We start from the raw sequence: 19,213 nt of genomic DNA, 5'->3' as shown, positions 1-19,213 counted from the left end.
AATATCCTCAACAACTGAAAGAAGCCTTCTGAGAAACTGTTGCCATGGTGAATGCAATCACAGAGTTACACGTTTCTCTTCAGTGATCAGGTTTGCTAAAACTTTTTCTGTAACTGGCACTAATGGGACACTCTCTACTGCAAAGCTTACCGTGACAAAGAATTTCACTCAATTGAAAACAGAAAAGAATGTTCTTAGAAAACTTCTTGGGATGAGTGTGAATCACTCACAGAGTTACATCTATGTTTCGTCGAGCATTCCATTAACACTGTCTTTGAGGAAACTGCGAGGGTTTCTTTGGATCGTACTGAGGCCTACGTAGTAACGGAAATATCACTCAGTGAAACTGTGAAAGAAGCTTTCTTGGATGCAACTCCTTATGTTCTGTCAATTCATCTAAAATTGCTACAACTTAGACCTACGGAATCGTTTGTTAACAGTGTTTTCATGGACTGTGCAAAGTGATATTTGGGAGTACATAGTAGTCCCTGGTGAATACGGAAATATCCCAGATAATAAACTAAGGTGAAGCTTTTGAGAGATTACTTTTTTTGTGTGACTTCCTCACACAGATTTCCACCCTTCCCTTCTTGGAAAACAGTTTTGCTAAACACTGTTGCGTGGATTCTGCAAAGTGAATTTGGGAGCCTAAAGGGCCCTGGTTGAAAAAGGACAATCTTCAAATCATAAGAAGAGAGAAGCTTTCTGCGAGATGCTTCTGATGTTGTGACTCATCACAAGAGTTCCACCTTCCCGTCTTGGAACACTTTGCTAACACTGTGTCTTGGATTCTTTACCTGTGATATTTAGGAGCCCGGGGGGGGCCCCTGGTGAAAAAGAATAACTCCTCACATAATAACTAGAGAGACGCTTTCTGATGATTGATTTTATGTGTGGCTTCATCACACAAGAGTTCACCTTTCCTTCTTGGAAACAGTTTCCTAAATGTTGTCGTGGATTCTGCAACTTCATCTTTGGGAGTCATTGAGGGCTACGGTGGAAAGAACAAATATCCCTCAGATCAAACTGGCAAAGGCCTTCTGAGAAACTGCATGCCACTGTGTGAATGCGACTCACAAGAGTTACACTTTTCTCTTCATGATCAGTTTCTACACAGTTTTCTGGACACACCAATTAGATACTTCTTAGCGCACCGACGCTTCGGTGACACGGAAAATATCCTCAGATGAAAAACTAGAAAGAAGCTTTCTTAGAAACTTCTTGGTGATGTGTGAATTCACCTCACAGAGCTACACTTATGTTTCGTGGAGCAGTCCACTGACACTGTCTTTGAGGAATCTGAGAAGGGCTTCTTTAGATCGCATTGAGGCCTACGCTGATAAAGGACATATCATCAGTTCAAAATGTGAAAGAAGCTTTCTAAGAAACTTCTTTATGATCTGTGAATTCGTGTCACAGAGTTACAACTTAAACCTCAGGAAGCAGTTTGCTAACACTCTTTTCGCTGAATCTGCAAGGTGAAATTTGGGAGCCCATAGGGGCCCATAGTAAAAAAGAAAAAAATCCTCAAATAATAAGTAGAGAGAAGCTTTCCGAGAGATTGCTTTGTGATGTGTGACTTCATCACACAGAGTTCCATCCTTCCCTTCTTGGAACCGTTCGCTAACACTGTTGTCGTGTATTCTGCAAAGTGATATTGGGAGCCCAGAGGGGACAATGGTGAAAAAGGAAATATCCTCACATCATAACTAGAGAGAAGCTTTCTGAGAGATTGCTTTCTGATGTGTGACTTCATCACACAGAGTTGCACCCTTCCCTTCTTGGAACAGTTTGCTGACATTGTCGTCCTGGATTCTGCAAACTGATATTTGGGAGCTCAATGAGGGCTATGGTGAAAAAGAAAATCTCCTCAGATCTAAATTGGAAAGAAGCCTTCTGAGAAATGGCATTGCCATGGGTGAATGCAACTCACAGAGTTAAAGGATACTCCTCAGTGATCACTTTGCTAACAAAGTTTTCAGGAAATCTGTAATGGGATACTTCTTAGCGCAATGAAGCTTACGGTGACAAAGGGAATATCCTCAGATGAAAACTAGAAAGAAGCTTTCTTAGACACTTCTTGGTGATGTGTGAATTCATCTCGCAGAGTTACACTTATGTTTCTTGGAGCAGTCCATAAACACTGTCTTTGAGGAACCTGAGAATGCCTTCTTTGGATCCTATTGAGGCGTACGGTGATAAAGGAAAAATCATCAATTCAAAACGTGACAGAAACATTCTGAGAATATTCTCTCTGATCTATGAATTCACCTCACAGTCTTACAACTTAGACCTCAGGAAGCAGTTGTCTACCACTCTTTTCGTGGAATCTGCAATGTGATATTTGGGAGCCCATAGGGGCCCATGGTGAAAAAGGAAATATCCTCACATAATAACTAGAGAGAAGCTTTCAGAGAGATTGCTTTCTGATGTGTGACTTCATCACACAGAGTTACACCCTTCCCTCTTTGGAACAGTTTGCTAACACTGTTGTCGTGGACTCTACAAAGTGATATTTGGGAGCCCATAGGGGCCCATGGTGAAAAAGGAAATATCCTCACATAATAACTAGAGAGAAGCTTTCTGAGAGATTGCTTTCTGATGTGTGACCTCACCACACAGAGTTCCAACATTCCTTTCTTGGAACAGTTTCCTAACACTGTTGTCCTTCATTCTGCAAAGTGATATTTGGGAGCCCATAGGGGAACATGCTGAAATAGGAAATATCCTCAGATAATAACTAGAGAGAAGCTTTCTGAGAGATTGCTTTCTGATGTGTGACTTCATCACACAGAGTTCCACCCTTCTCTTTTTGGAACAGTTTGCTAACACTGTTGTCGTGGACTCTACAAAGTGATATTTGGGAGCCCATATTGGCCCATGGTGAAAAAGGAAATATCCTCACATAATAACTAGAGAGAAGCTTTCTGAGAGTTTGCTTTCTGATATGTGACTTCATCTCCCAGAGTTCCACCCTTCCCTTCTTGGAGCAGTATGCTAACACTGTTGTCATGGATTCTGCAACGTGATATTTGGGAGCTCATTGAGGGCTATGGTGAAAAAGGAAATATCCTCAGATCAAAACTGGAAGGAAGCCTTCTGAGAAACTGCATTGCCGTGTGTGAATGCAACTCAAAGAGTTACACGTTTCACTTCAGTGGTCAGTTTGCTAACACAAATTTCTGGATATCTGCAATTAAGTACTTCTTAGCGCAATGAAGCTTATGGTGGCAACGGAATCATCCTCAGATGAAAACTAGAGAGAAACTTTCTTAGAAAATTCTTGGTGATGTGTGAATTCATCTCAAAGAGTTACACTTACGTTTTGTGGAGGAGTCCATTAACACTGTTTTGAGGAACCTGACAAGAGCTTATTTGGAGACGTGTAGAGGCCTTCACTGATAAAGGAAATATCATCAGTTCAAAATGAGAAAGAAGCTTTCTGAGAAACTTCTTTCTGATCTGTGTATTCGTCTCACAGAATTACAACGTAGACTTCAGGAAGCAGTTTGCTAACACTCTTTTCGTGCAATCTGCAAAGTGATATTTGGGAGCCCATAGGGGCCCATGGTGAAAAAGGAAATATCCTCAGATAATAACTACAGAGAATCTTTCTAAGAGATTGCTTTCTAATGTGTGACTTCATCACACAGAGTTCCACCCTTCCCTTCTTGGAACAGTTTGCTAACACTGTTGTTGAAAATTCTGCAAAGTGATATTTCGGAGCTCATTGAGGGCTAAGGTGAAAAAGGAAATATCGTCAGATCACAACTGGAAAGAAGCCTTCTGAGAAACTGCATTGCCATGTGTGAATGCAACTCACAGAGTTACACGTTTCTCTACAGTGATCCGTTTGCTAACAAAGTTTTCTGCAAATCTGCTATGGGATACTTCTTCGCTCAATGAAGCTTACGGTGACGAAGGACATATCCTCAGAGTAAAACTAGAAAGAAGCTTTCTTAGAAACTTCTTGGTGATTTGTGAATTCACCTCACAGAGTTACACTTATGTTTCGTGGAACAGTCCATTAACCCTGTCTTTGAGGAACCTGAGAAGGGCTTCTTTGTATCGTATTGAGGCATACGCTGATAAAGGAAATATCATCAGTTCAAAACGTGAAAGAAGCTTTCTGAGAAACTTCTTTCTGAACTGTGAATTCATCTCACGGAGTTACACCTTAGACCTCAGGGAGCAGTTTGCTAAAACTCTTTTCGTGGAATCTGGAAAGTGATATTTGTGAGCCCATAGGGACCTGTCGTGCAAAAGGAAATATCCTCAGAAAATAACTAGAGAGAAGCTTTCTGAGAAATTGCTTTCTGATGTGTGTCTTCATCACACACAGTTCCACCCTTCCCTTCTTGGAACGGTTTGCTAACACTGTTGTCGTAGATTCTGCAAAGTAATATTTGGGAGCTCAATGAGGGCTTTGGTGAGAAAGGAAATATCCTCAGATGAAAACTGGAAAGAAGCCTTCTGAGAAACTGCACTGTCATGGGTGAATGCAACTACAGAGTTACACGTTTCTCTTCAGTAGTCTGTTTGATAACACAGTTTTCTGGAAATCTGCAACTACATACTTCTTAGCGCAAAGAAGCTTACGGTGACAAAGGAAATATCCTCAGATGAAAACTAGAAAGAAGCTTTCTTAGAAACTTCTTGGTGATGTGTGAATTCATCTCACAGAGTTACACTTATGTTTCTTGGAACACTCTATTAACACTGCCTTTGAGGATCCTGAGAAGGGCTTCTTTGGATCGTAGTGAGGCCTATGTTGAAAAAGGAAATATCATCAATTCAAAACGTGAGGGAACTTTTTGAGAATCTTCTTTCTGATCTGTGAATTCATCTCACAGAATTACAACATAGAGCTCAGGAAGCAGTTTGCTAACACTCTTTTCGAGGAATCTGCAAAGTGATATTTGTGAGCCCATAGGATTCCCATGGTGTAAAAGGAAATATCCTCCCATAATAACCAGAGGGAAGCTTTCTGAGAGATTGCTTTCTGATGTGTGACTTCACCACACAGAGTTCCACCCGTCCCTTCTTGGAACAGTTTGCTAACACTGTTGTGGTGGAATATGCAGAGTGATATTTGGGAGCCCATAGGAGCCCATGGTGAAAAAGGAAATATCCTCACATAAAAACCAGAGAGAAGCTTTCTGAGAGATTGCTTTCTGATGTGTGACTTCATCACAAAGAGTCCCACCCTTCCATTCTTGGAACAGTTTGCTAACACTGTTGTCGTGGATTCTGCAAAGTGATATTTGGCAGCTCTTTGAGGGCTATGGCCTAAAAGGAAATATCCTCCGATCAAAACTGGAAAGAAGCCTTCTGAGAAACTGCATTGCCATGTGTGAATGCAACTCACAGAGTTACACGTTTCCTTCGGTGATCAGTTTGCTAACACAGTTTTCTGGATATCTGCAATTAGATACTTCTTAGCACAATGAAGCTTACGGTGACAAAGGAAATACCTTCAGATCAAAACTAGAAAGAAGGGTTCTTAGAAACTTCTTGTGATATGTGAATTCATCTCATAGAGTTACACTTATGTTTCGTGGAGCAGTCCATTAACACTGTTTCTGAGGAACCTGAGAAGGGCTTCTTTGGATCGTATTGAGGCTTAGGGTGATAAAGGAAATATCATCAGTTCAAAACGTGAAAGAAGATTTTGAGACACTTCTTTCTGATCTGTGACTTCACCTCACAGGGTTACAACCTAGACCTCAGGAAGCACTTTACTAACACTCTTTTCGTGAAATCTACAAAGTGATATTTGGGGGCCCATAGGGACCCATGGTGAAAAAGAAAATATCCTCGGATAATATCTAGAGACTAGCTTTCTGAGAGATTGCTTTCTGATGTGTGACTTCATCACGCAGAGTTCCACCATTCCCTTCTAGGAACAGTTTGCTAACACTGTTGTCGTGGATTCTGCAAAGAGGTATTTGGGAGCTCTTTGAGCTCTATGGTGAGAAAGGAAAAATCCTCAGATCAAAACTGGAAAGAAGCGTTCTGAGAAACTACATTGCCATGTGTGAATGCAACTCACAGAGTTACACGTTTCTCTTCAGTGATCAGTTTGCTAACAAAGTTTTCTGGAAATCTGCAATGAGATACTTCTTAGCGCAATGAAGCTTTTGGTGACAAAGGAAATATACTCAGATGAAAGCCAGAAAGCAGCCTTCTTAGAAACTTCTTGGTGATGTGTGAATTCATCTCAGAGTTATACTTATGTTTCGTGGAGCAGTCCATTAACACTCTCTTTGAAGAACATGGGATGGGCTTCTTGGATTCTATTGAGGCCTACGCTGATAAAGGAAATATCATCAGTTCAAAACGTGAAAGAAGCTTTCTGAGAAACCTCTTTCTGATCTGTGAATTCATCTCACAGAGTTACAACTTAGACCTGAGGATGCAGTTTGCTAACACTCTTTTCGTGGATCCTGCAAAGTGATATTTGGGCGCCCAAAGGGGCCAATTGTGAAAAAGGAATTATCCTCACATAAGAAATACTGAGAACCTTTCTGAGAGATTGCTTTCTGATGTGTGACTGCATCACACAGCATTCCACCCTTCGCTTTTTGGAACAATTTGCTGACACTGTTGTCGTGTATTCTGCAACGTGATACTTGGGAGCCCATAGGGGCCCATGGTGAAAAAGAAAATATCCTCACTTGATAACCAGAGAGAAGTTTTCTGAGCGATTGCTTTCTTATGTGTGACTTCATCACACAGAGTTCCGCCCTTCCCTTCTTGGAACAGGTTGCTAACACTGTTGTTGTGGATTCTGCAAAGTGATATTTGGGAGCTCATTGAGGGCTATGGTGAAAAAGGAAATATCCTCAGATGAAAACTGGAAAGAAGCCTTCTGAGAAACTGCATTGTCATGTGTGAATGCATCTCACAGAGCTACACCTTTCTCTTCAGTGAACAGTTTGCTAACACCGTTTTCTGGAAATCTGCAATGGGATACTTCTTAGCGCAATGAAGCTTATGGTGACGAAGGAAATATCCTCAGATGAAAACTAGAAAGAAGCTTTCTTAGAAACTTCTTGGTGTTGTTTGAATTCGTCTCACAGAGTTACAATTTTATTTCATCGAGTGTTCCATTATTTCTGTCTTTCGGGAACCTGAGAAGGGCTTCTTTGGATCGTATTGAAGCCTACACTGATAAAGGAAGTATCATCAGTTCAAAAAGTGAAAGAAGCTTTTTGAGAAACTTCTTTCTGATCTGTGAATTCATCTCACCGAAGTACAACTTAGACCTCAGGAAACAGTTTGCTAACACTCTTTTTGTGGAATCTGCAAAGTGATATTTAGGACGGCATAGGGGTCCATGGTGAAAAAGGAAATATCCTCAGATAATAACTAGAGAGAAGCATTCTGAGAGACTGTTTTCTGATGTGTGACTTCATCACACAGAGTTCCAAACTTCCCTACTTGGAACAGTTTGGTAACACTGTTGTCGTGGATTCCGCAAAGTGATATTTGGGAGCTCATTGAGGGCTATGGTGAAAAAGGAAATATCCTCAGATCAAAACTGGAAAGAATCTTTCTGAGAAACTGCGTTGCCATGTGTGAATGCAACTCAAAGAGTAACAGGTTTCTCTTCAGTGATCACCTTGCTAACACAGTTTTGTGGCAATCTGCAATTGGATACTTCTTTGCACAATGAAGCTTACGGTGAAAAAGGAAATATCCTCAGAGGAAAACTAGAGAGAAGCTTTCTTAGAAACTTCTTGGTGATGTGTGAATTCATCTCGTAGAGTTCAACTTATGTTTCGTGGAGTAGTCCATTACCACTGTCTTTGAGGAACCCTCAAAGTGCTTTTTTCGATTGTATTGGGGCCTACGATGTTAAAGGAAATCTCATCAGTTCAAAACGTGAAAAAGGCTTTCTGAGAAACTTCTTTCTCATCTGTGAATTCACCTCATCTTGTTACAACTTAGACCTCAGGAAGTAGTTTGCTAACACTCTTTTCGTCGAATCTGCAACGTGATATTTGGGAGCCCATACGGACCCATGGTAAAAAAGGAAATAACCTCAGATAATAAATAGAGAGAAGTTTTCTGAGAGATTCCTTTCTGATGTGTGACTTCATCACACAGAGTTCCACCCTTCCCTTCTTGGAACAATTTGCTTACACTGTTGTCATGGATTCCGCAAAGGGATATTTGGTAGCTCATTGAAGGCTATGGTGAAAAAGGAATTATCCTCACATCAAAACTGGAAAGAAGCCTTCTGAGAAACTGCATTGCCATGTGTGAATGCAACTCACAGAGTTACACGTTTCTCTTCAGTGATCAGATTGCTAACACAATTTTCTGGCAATCTGCAATTGGATACCTCTTAGCACAATGAAGTTTGTGGTGACAAAGGAAATATCCTCAGAGGAAAATTAGAGAGAAGCTTTCATAGAAACTTCTTGGTGATGTGTGAATTCATCTCTCAGAGTTACACTTATGTATCGTGGAGCAGTCCCTTAAAACTGTCCTGGAGGAACCTGAAAAGGGCTTCTTGGATCGTATTGTGGACTACGCAAATAAAGGAAATATCATCAGTTCAAAACGTGAAAGAGGCTTTCTGAGGAACTTCTTTCTCATCTGTGAATTCATCTCACCGAGTTACAACTTAGACCTCAGGAAGCAGTTTGCTAACACTCTTTTCGTGGAATATGCAAAGTGATATTTGGCAGTCCAAAGGGCCCATGGTGCAAAGGAAACATACTCACATAATAACTAGAAAGAAGCTTTATGAGAGATTGCTTTGTGATGTGTGACTTCATCACACAGAGTTCCACGCTTCCCTTCATGGAACAGTTTGCTAACACTGTTGTCGTGGATTCTGCGAAGTGATATTTGGGAGCCCAAAGGGGCCCATGGTGAAAAAGTAAATATGCTCACATAATACCTAGAGAGAAGCTTCCGGAGAGATTGCTTTTTGATGTGTGAATTCATCACAGAGAGTTGCAAACTTTACTTCTTGGAACAGTTTGCTTACACTGTTGTCGTGGATTCTGCAAAGTGTTATGTGGTAGCTCATTGAGGGTAATGGTAAAAAAGGAAATATTCTCAGATCAAAACTGGAAAGAAGCCTTCTGAGAAACTGCATTGCCATGTGTGAATGCAACACACACAGTTACACGTTTCTCTTCAGTGATCAGTTCGCTAACACAATTTTCTGGAAATCTGCAACTGGATACTTCTTAGCGCAATGAAGCATACGGTGACAAAGGAAATATCCTCAGATGAAAACTAGAAAGAAGCTTTCTTAGAAACTTTTTGGTGATGTGTGAATTTATCTCACAGAGTTACACTTATGTTTCCTGGAGCAGTCCATTAACACTGTCTTTGAGGAACCTGAGAAGGGCTTCTTTGGATCGTATTGAGGCCTACGCTGATGAAGGAAATATCATCAGTTCAAAACGTGAAAGAAGCTTTCTGAGAAACTTCTTTCTGGTCTGTGAATTCATCTCACAGAGTTACAACTTAGACCTCAGGAAGCAGTTTGCTAACACTCTTTTGGTCGAATCTGCAAAGTGATATTTGGGAGCCCATAGGGGATCATGGTGAAAAAGGAAATATCCTCAGATAATAACTAGAGAGAATATTTCAGAGAGATTGCTATCGGATGTGTGACTTCATCACACAGAGTTCCACCCTTCCCTTCTTGGAACAGTTTGCTAACACTTTTGTCGTATATTCTGCAATGTGATATTTGGGAGCCCATAGGCGCCCATGGTGATAAAGGAAATATTCTCACTTAATAACCAGAGAGAAGCTTTCTGAGAGATTGCTTTCTGATGTGCGACTTCATCACACAGGTTGCCACCCTTCCCTTCTTGGAACAGTTTGGTAACACTGTTTTCGTATATTCTGCAAAGTGATATTTGGGAACCCATAGGTGCCCTTGGTGAAAAACGAATTATCCTCACATAATAACTAGAGAGAAGCTTTGTGAGAGATTACTTCCTGAAGTGTGACTTCCTCTCACAGAGTTCCACCATTCCCTTCTTGGAACAGTTTGCTAACAGTGTTGTCGTGGATTCTGTAATGTGATATTTAGGAGCCCATAGTGGCCCATGGCGAAAAAGGAAATATCCTCAGATCAAAACTGGAAAGAAGCCTTCTGAGAAACTGCATTGCCATGTGTGAATGCAACCCATAGAGCTACACGTTTCTCTTCAGTGATCAGTTTGCTAACACAGTTTTCCGGAAATCTGCAATGGGATACTTCTCAGTGCAATGAAGCTTAGGGTAAAAAGGAAATATCCTCAAATGAAAACTAGAAAGAAGCTTTCTTAAAAACTCCTTGTCGATGTGTGAATTCATGTCACAGAGTTACACTTTTGTTTCGTGGAGCAGTCCATTCACACTGTCTTTGAGGAACCTGAGAAGGGTTCTTTGGATTGTATTGAGGCCTAAGCTGATAAAAGAAATATCATCAGGTCAAAACGTGAAATAAGCTTTCTGAGAAACTTCTTTGTGATCTGTGAATTCATCTCACAGGGTTACAACTTACACCTCAGGAAGCAGTTTGCTATCACTCTTTTCGTGGAATGTGCAAAGTAATATTTGGGAGCGCATAGGGACCCATGGTGAAAAAGGAAATATCCTCAGTTAATAACTAGAGAGAAGCTTTCTGAGAGATTGCTTTCTGATGTGTGAATTCATCACACCGAGTTCCACACTTCCCTTCTTGGAACAGTTTGCTAACACTGTTGTCGTGGATTTTGCAATGTGATATTTGGGAGCCATTAGGGGCCCATTGTGAAAAAGGAAATATCCTCACATAATAACTAGTGAGAAGCTTTCCTTGACATTGCTTTCTGAAGTGTGACTTCCTCTCACAGAGTTCCACCATTGCCTTCTTGGAACAGTTTCCTAACACTGTTATCGTGGATTCTGCAAAGTGATATCTGCGAGCTCATTGAGGGCTATGGTGAAAAAGGAAATATCCTAAGATAAAAACCTGAAAGAAGCCTTCTGAGAAACTGCATTGCCAAGTTTGAATGCAACTCACAGAGTTACACGTTTACTTTCAGTTATCAGTTTGCTATCACAGTTTTCTGCAAATCTGCAATTAGATACTTCGTATCACAAGGAAGCTTACGGTGACAAAGGAAATACACTATGATGAAAACCAGAAAGAAACTTTCCTAGAAATTTCTTGGTGATGTGTGAATTCATCTCACAGAGTTACACTTACGTTTTGTGGAGGAGTTAATTAACACTGTCTTTGAGGAACCTGAGAAGGGCTTTTTGGTTCGTATTCAGGACTATGCTGATAAAGGAAATATCATCAGTTCAAAACGTGAAAGAAGCTTTCTGGGAAACTGCTTTTTGATCTGTGAATTCATCTAAAAGAATTACAAGTCAGTCCTCAGGAAGGTGTTTCCTAACACTCTTTTCCTGGAATCTGCAAAGTGATATTTGGGAGTACATAGTAGCCCATGGTGAAAATGGAAATATCCTCATATAATAGATAGCGAGAAGCTTTCTGAGAGATTACTTTCTGATTTGTGACTTCATCACACAGAGTTCCACCCTTCCGTTCTTGGAACAGTTTGCTAACACTGTTGTCGTGGATTCTGCAAAGTGACATTTGGGAGCCCATAGGGGCTCATGGTGAAAAAGGAAATATCCTCACATAATAACTAGAGAGAAGCTTTCTGAGAGATTGCTTTCTGATGTGTATCTTCATCACACATAGTTCCATCCTTCCTTTTTTGGAACAGTTTGCGAAGACTGTTGTCGTTGATTCTGCAAAGTGATATTTGGGAGCTCATTGAGGGCTATGGTGAAAAAGGAAATATCCACAGATGAAAACTGGAAAGAAGCCTTCTGAGAAACTGCATTGCCATGTGTGAATGCAACTCACAGAGTTACACGTTCCTCTTCAGTGATCTGTTTGATAACACAGTTTTCTGGAAATCCGCAATTGGATTCTTCTTAGCACAATGATGCTTACAGTGACAAAGGAAATACACTGAGATGAAAACTAGAAAGAAGCTTTCTTAGAAACTTCTTGGTGATGTGTGAATTCATCTCACAGAGTTACACCTATGTTTCGTGTAGCAGTCCATTAACACTGTCTTTGAGGAACCTGAGAAGGGCATCTTTGGATCATATTGAGGCTTACGCTGATAAAGGAAATATCATCAGTTCAAAACGTGAAAGAAGCTTTCTGAGAAACTTCTTTCTGATCTGTGAATTCGACTCACAGTGTTACACTTTAGAACTCAGGAATCATTTTGCTAATACTCTTTTCGTGGAATCTGCAAAGTGATATTTGGGAGCCCATAGGGGCCCACGGTGAAAAATGAAGTATCCTCAGATAATAACTAGAGAGAAGGTTTCTGAGGGATTGCATTCTGATGTGTGACTTCATCACACAGAATTCCACCCTTTCTGTCTTGCAACAGTTTCCTAAAACTGTTGTCGTGGATTCTGCAAAGTGATATTTGGGAGCCCATAGGGACACATGGTGAAAAAGGAAATATCCTCAGATAATAACTAGAAGGAAGCTTTCTGAGAGATTGCTTCCTGATGTGTGACTTCATCACACCGAGTTCCACCCTTCCCTTCTTGGAACAATTTGCTAACACTGTTGTCATGGATTCTACAATGTGATATTTGGGAGCTCTTTGAAAGCTATGCTGAAGAAGGAAATATCCTCAGATCAGAACTGGAAAGAAGCCTTATGAAAAACTGCCTTGCCATGTTTGAATGCAACTCACAGAGTTACACGTTTCTCCTCCGTGATCAGTTTGCTGAGAAAGTTTTCTGGAAATCTGCAGTGGGATTCTTCTTAGCGCAATGTAGCTTACATTGACAAAGGAAATATCCTCAGATGAAAACCAGAAAGAAGCTTTCTTAGAAACTTCTTGGTGATGTGCGAATTCATCTCACAGAGTTACACTTATGTTTCGTGGAGCAGTCCATTAAACCTGTCTTTGAGGAACCTGAGAAGGGTTTCTTAGAATCGCATTGAGGCCTACGCTGATAACGGAAATATCATCAGTTCAAAACGTGAAAGAAGCTTTCTGAGAAACATCTTTCTGATCTGTGAATTCATCTCATAGTGTTAAACTGTAGACCTCAGGAAGCCGTTTGCTAACACTGTTTTCGTGGAATCTGCAAAGTGATATTTGGGAGTCCATAGGGGCCCAAGGTGAAAAAGGAAATATCCTCCCATACTAACTAGAGAGAAGCTTTCTGAGAGATTGCTTTCTGATATGTGACTTCATCACACAGAGTTCCACTGTTCCCTTCTTGGAACAGTTTGCTAACATTGTTGTCGTGAATTCTGCAAAGTGATATTTGGGAACTCCTTGAGGGGTATGGTGAAAAAGGAAATATCCTCAGATCAAAATTGGAAAGAAGCCTTCTGAGAAACTGCATTGCCATGTGTGAATGCAACTCACAGAGTTACACGCCTCTCTTCAGTGATCAGATTGCTCACACGGTTTTCTGGAAATCTGCAATGGAATACTTCTTAGCGCAATGAAGCTTACCGTGAAAAAGGTAATATCCTCAGAGGAATAGTAGAAAGAAACTTTGTTAGAAACTTCTTGGTGATGTGTGATTTCATCTCACAAAGTTACACTTATGTTTCGCGGAGCAGTCCATTAACAGTGTCTCTGAGGAGCATGAGAAGGGCTTCTTAGCATCGCATTGAGACCTACGTTGATAAGGAAATATCATCAGTTCAAAACGTGAAAGAAGCTTTCTGATAAACTTCTCTCTGATCTGTGAATTCATCTCACAGAGTTCCACGTTAGACCTCAGGAAGCACTTTGCTTACACTCTTTTCATAGAATCTGCAAGGTGATATTTGGGAGACCATAGGGGCCCATGCTGAAAAAGGAAATATCCTCACATAATAAGTAAATAGAAGCTTTCTGAGAGATTTCTTTCTGATGTGTGACTTCATCACACAGAGTCCCACAATTCCCTTCTTGGAACATTACTAACACAGTTGTCGTGGATTCTGCAAAGTGATATTTGGAAGCTCTTTGAGGGCTAAGGCGAAAAAGGAAATTACTTCAGATCAAAACTGGAAAATGGCCTTCTGAGAAACTGCATTGTCGTGTGCGACTGCTACTCACAAAGTTACAAGTTTCTCCTCAGCGATCAGTTTGATAACACAGTTTTCTGGAAATCTGCCATGGGATACTTCTTAGCGCAATGAAGCTTATGGTAACAAAGGAAATATCCTCAGATGAAAACTAGAAAGAAGCTTTCTAAGAAACTTCTTGGTGATGTGTGAATTCATCTCAGAGAATTACACTTTTGTTTCGTAGAGCAGTCCATTAACACTGTCTTTTGGTACCTGAGAAGGGCTTATTTGGATCGCATGAGGCCGACGCTGGTAAAGGAAATATCATCAATTCAGAAAGTGAAAGAAGCATTTCGAGAAACTTCTTTCTGATCTGTGAATTCCTCTCACAGAGTTACACCTTAGACCTCAGGAACAGTTTGCTATGACTCTTTTTGTGGAATCTGCAAAGTGATATTTGTGAGCCCAAAGAGGCCCGTGGTGAAAAACGAAATATCCTCAGATCAAAACTGGAAAGAAGCCTTCTGAGAATCTGCATTGCCATGTGTGAATGCAACTCACAGAGTTACACGTTTCTCTTCAGTGATCAGTCTGCCAACAAAATTTTCTAGAATTGTGCAGTGGGATACTTATTCGTGCAATGAAGCTTATGCTTACAAAGGAAATATCCTCAGATGAAAACTAGAAAGAAGCTTTCTTAGAAACTTCTTAGTGATGTGTGAATTCATCTCACAGAGTTACACTTATGTTTCGTGGAGCAGTCCATTAACACTGTCTTTGAGGAACCTGAGAAGGGCTACTTTGGATCGCATTGAGGAATACGCTGATAAAGGAAATATAATCAGTTCAAAACGTGAAAGAAAATTTCTGAGAAACTTCTTTCTGATCTGTGAATTCATCTCAGAGAGTAACAACGTAGACCTCAGGAAGCAGTTTGCTAACACTCTTTTCGTCGAATCTGCAAAGTGATATTTGGGATCCCATAGGGGCCCATGGTGAAAAAGGAAATATCGTCAGATCACACCTGGAAAGAAGGCTTCTAAGAAACTGCATTGCCATGTGTGAATTCAACTCAGAGAGTTACACGTTTCTCTTCACTGATCAGTTTGTTAACACAGTTTTCTGGAAATCTGCAATTAGATACTTCATAGTGCAATGAAGCTTACGGTGACAAAGGAAATATCCTCAGATGCAAGCTAGAAAGAAGCTTTCTTAGAAACTTCTTGTTGATGTGTGAATTCATCTCACAGAGGTACACTTATGTTTCTTTGAGCATTCCATTAACACTGTATTTTGTAAGCTGAGAAGGGCTTCTTTTGATCGCATTGAGGCCTACGCTGGTAAAGAAAATATCATCAGTTCAAAACGTGAAAGAAGCTTTCTGAGAAACTTCTTTCTGATCTGTGAGTTCATCTCACAGTGTTACACCTAAGACCTCAGGAAGCAGTTTGCTAACACTCTTTTCGTGGAATCTGCAAAGTGATATTTGGGAGCCCATAGGGGCCATGGTGAAAAAGCAAATATCCTCAGATAATAACTACAGAGAAGATTTCTAAGAGATTGCTTTCTAATGTGTGACTTCATCACACGGAGTTGCACCATTTCCTTCTTGGAACAGATTGCTAACACTGTTGTCATGGATTCTGCAAAGTTATATTTGGGAGCTCTTTGAGGGCTATGGTGAAAAAGGAAATATCCTCAGATTAAACCTGGAAAGAAGGCTTCTGAGAAACTGCTTTGCCATGTCTGAATGCAACTTACAGAATTACACGTTGCTATTCAGTGATCAGTTTGCTAACAAAGATTTCTGGAAATGTGCAGTGGGATTCTTCTTCGTGCAATGAAGCTTACGATGACAAATGAAGTATCCTCAGAGGAAAACTACAAAGAAGCTTTCTCAGAAACATCTTGGTGATGTGTGAATTCATCCCACAGAGTTACACTTATGTTTTGTGGAGCAGTCCATTAACACTGTCTTTGAGAATCCTGAGAAAGACTTCTTTGGATAGCATTGAGGCCTACGATGATAAAGGAATTATCGTCAGTTCAAAACGTGAAAGAAGCTTTCTGAGGAACTTGGTTCTGATCTGTGAATTCATCTCACAGAGTTACACCTTAGACCTCAGGAAACAGTGTGCTAACCCTCTTGTCGTGGAATCTGCAAAGTGATATTTGGGAGCTCATAGGGGCCCAAGGAGTAAAAGGAAATATCCTCACATAATAACTAGAGAGAAGTTTTCTGAGAGATTGCTTTCTGATGTGTGACTTCATCACAAATAGCTCCACCCTTCCCTTCTTGGTACAGTTTGCTAACACTGTTGTCGTGGATTCTGCAAAATGATACTTGGGAGCTCATTGAGGGCTATGGTGAAAAATAAAATATCCTCACTTCAAAACTGGAAAGAAGCCTTCTGAGAAACTGCATTACCATGTGTGAATGTAACTCACAGAGTTACACGTTTCTCTTCTGTGATCAGTTTGCTAACAAAGTTTTCTGGTAATCTGCAGTGGGATACTTCTTGGAGCAATGAAGCTTATGATGATGAAGGAAATATCCTCAGATGAAAACTAGAAAGAAACTTTCTTAGAAACTTCTTGGTGATGTGTGAATTCATCTCACAGAGTTACACTTATGTTTCGTGGAGCAGTCCATTAATGCTGTCTTTGAGGAACCTGAGAAGGGCTTCTTTGGATCGTATTGAGGCCTACACTGATAAAGGAAATATCATCAGTTCAAATTGTCAAAGAAGCTTTTTGAGACACTTCTTTCTGTTCTGTTAATTTATCTCACAGTGTTACACCTCAGCCCTCAGGAAGCAGTTTGCTAACAGTCTTTTTGTGGAATCTGCCAAGTGATATTTGGGAGCCCACCGGGACAATGGTGCAAAAGAAAATATCCTCACATAATAACTAGAGAGAAGCGTTCAAGAGATTGCTTTCTGATTTGTGACCTCATCACACAGAGTTCCACTCTTCCCTTCTTGGAACACTTTGCTAAGACTGTTGTCGTGGATTTTGCAAAGTGATATTTGTGAAATCGCTGAGGACTATGGTCAAAAAGTAAATATCCTCAGATCAAAACTGGAAAGAAGCCTTCTGACAAACTGCATTAACATGTGTGAATACAACTCACAGAGTTACACGTTTCTCCTCAGTGGTCAATTTGCTAACAGAGTTTTCTGGAAATCTGCAATGGGATCTTAGCGCAATGAAGCTTACGATGAGAAAGGAAATATCCTCAGATGAAAACTAGAAAGAAGCTTTCTTGGAAACTTCTTGGTGATGTGTGAATTCATCTCACAGAGTTACACTTATGATTCATGGAGCAGTCCATTAACACTGTCTTTGAGGAACCTGAGAAAGGCTTCTTTGGATCGCATTGAGGCCTACACTGATAAAGGAAGTATCATCAGTTCAAAACTTGAAAGAAGTTTTCTGAGAAACTTCTTTCTGATCTGTGAATTCATCTCACAGAGTTACAACTTAGACCTCAGGAATCAGTTTCCTAACACTCTTTTCATGGAAACTGAACGTGATATTTGGGAGCGCATAGGGGCCCATGGTGAAAAAGGAAATATCCACAGATAATAAAGAGAGAGACGCTTTCTGAGAGATTGCTTTCTGAGGTGTGACTTCAGCACATAGAGTTCCACTATTCCCTTCTTGGAACAGTTTGCTAACACTGTTGTCGTGGATTCTGCAAAGTGATATTTGGGAGCTCTTTGTGGGCTAAGGTGAAAAAGGAAATATCCTCAGATCAAAGCTGGAAAGAAGCCTTCTGAGAAACTGTATTGCCATGTGTGAATGCAACTCACAGAGTTACACGTTTCTCTTCAGTGATCAGTTTGCTAACACAGTTTTCTGTTAATCTGCAATTAGATACATCTTACTGCAATGAAGCTTACGTTGACAAAGGAATTAACTTCAGATGAAAACAAAAAGAATGTTTCTTAGAAAATTCTTGATGATGTGTGAATTCACCTCACAGAGTTAGTCTTATGTTTCGTCGAGCAATCCATTAACACTGTCTTTGAGGAAACTGAGAAGGGTTTCTTTGGATCGTACTGAGGCCTACGCTAATAAAGGAAATATCATCAGTTGAAAATGTGAAAGAAGCTTTCTGAGCAACTTCCTTCTGTTCTGTCAATTCATCTAAAATTGTTACAACTTAGACCTACGGAATCAGTTTGTTAACAGTGTTTTCATGGAATGTGCAAAGTGATATTTGGGAGTACATAGTAGGCCATGGTGAATAAGGAAATATCCCCAGATAATAACTAAAGGGAAGCTTTCTGAGAGATTACTTTTTTTGTGTGACTTCATCACACAGATTTCCACCCTTCCCTTCTTGGAACAGTTTGCTAACACTGTTGTCGTGGATTCTGCAAAGTGATATTTGGGAGCCTAAAGTGGCCCTTGGTGAAAAAGGAAATATCTTCAAATAATAAGAAGAGAGAAGCTTTCTGAGAGATTGCTTTCTGATGTGTGACTTCATCACACAGAGTTCCACACTTCCCGTCTTGGAACACTTTGCTAACACTGTTGTCTTGGATTCTACAATGTGATATTTAGGAGCCCGGGGGGGCCCATGGTGAAAAAGAAAATATCCTCACATAATAACTAGAGAGAAGCTTTCTGATTGATTGATTTCTGATGTGTGGCTTCATCACACAGAGTTTCACCCTTTCCTTCTTGGAACAGTTTCCTAAATTGTTGTCGTGGATTCTGCAACTTAATATTTGGGAGCTCATTGAGGGCTACGGTGAGAAAGAAAATATCCTCAGATCAAAACTGGAAAGAAGCCTTCTGAGAAACTGCATTGCCATGTGTGAATGCGACTCACAGAGTTACACTTTTCTCTTCATTGATCAGTTTGCTAACAAAGTTTTCTGGAAATCTACAATTAGATACTTCTTAGCGCAACGACGCTTACGGTGACAAGGAAATATCCTCAGATGAAAACTAGAAAGAAGCTTTCTTAGAAACTTCTTGGTGATGTGTGAATTCACCTCACAGAGCTACACTTATGTTTCGTGGAGCAGTCCACTGACACTGTCTTTGAGGAATCTGAGAAGGGCTTCTTTAGATCGCATTGAGGCCTACGCTGATAAAGGACATATCATCAGTTCAAAATGTGAAAGAAGCTTT

The sequence above is a fragment of the Rhinopithecus roxellana genome, chromosome 21, assembly GCF_007565055.1.
Source record: "Rhinopithecus roxellana isolate Shanxi Qingling chromosome 21, ASM756505v1, whole genome shotgun sequence".
NCBI classification, from domain to species: Eukaryota; Metazoa; Chordata; class Mammalia; order Primates; family Cercopithecidae; genus Rhinopithecus; species Rhinopithecus roxellana.
Note: the sequence above shows the minus strand (reverse complement) of the source record.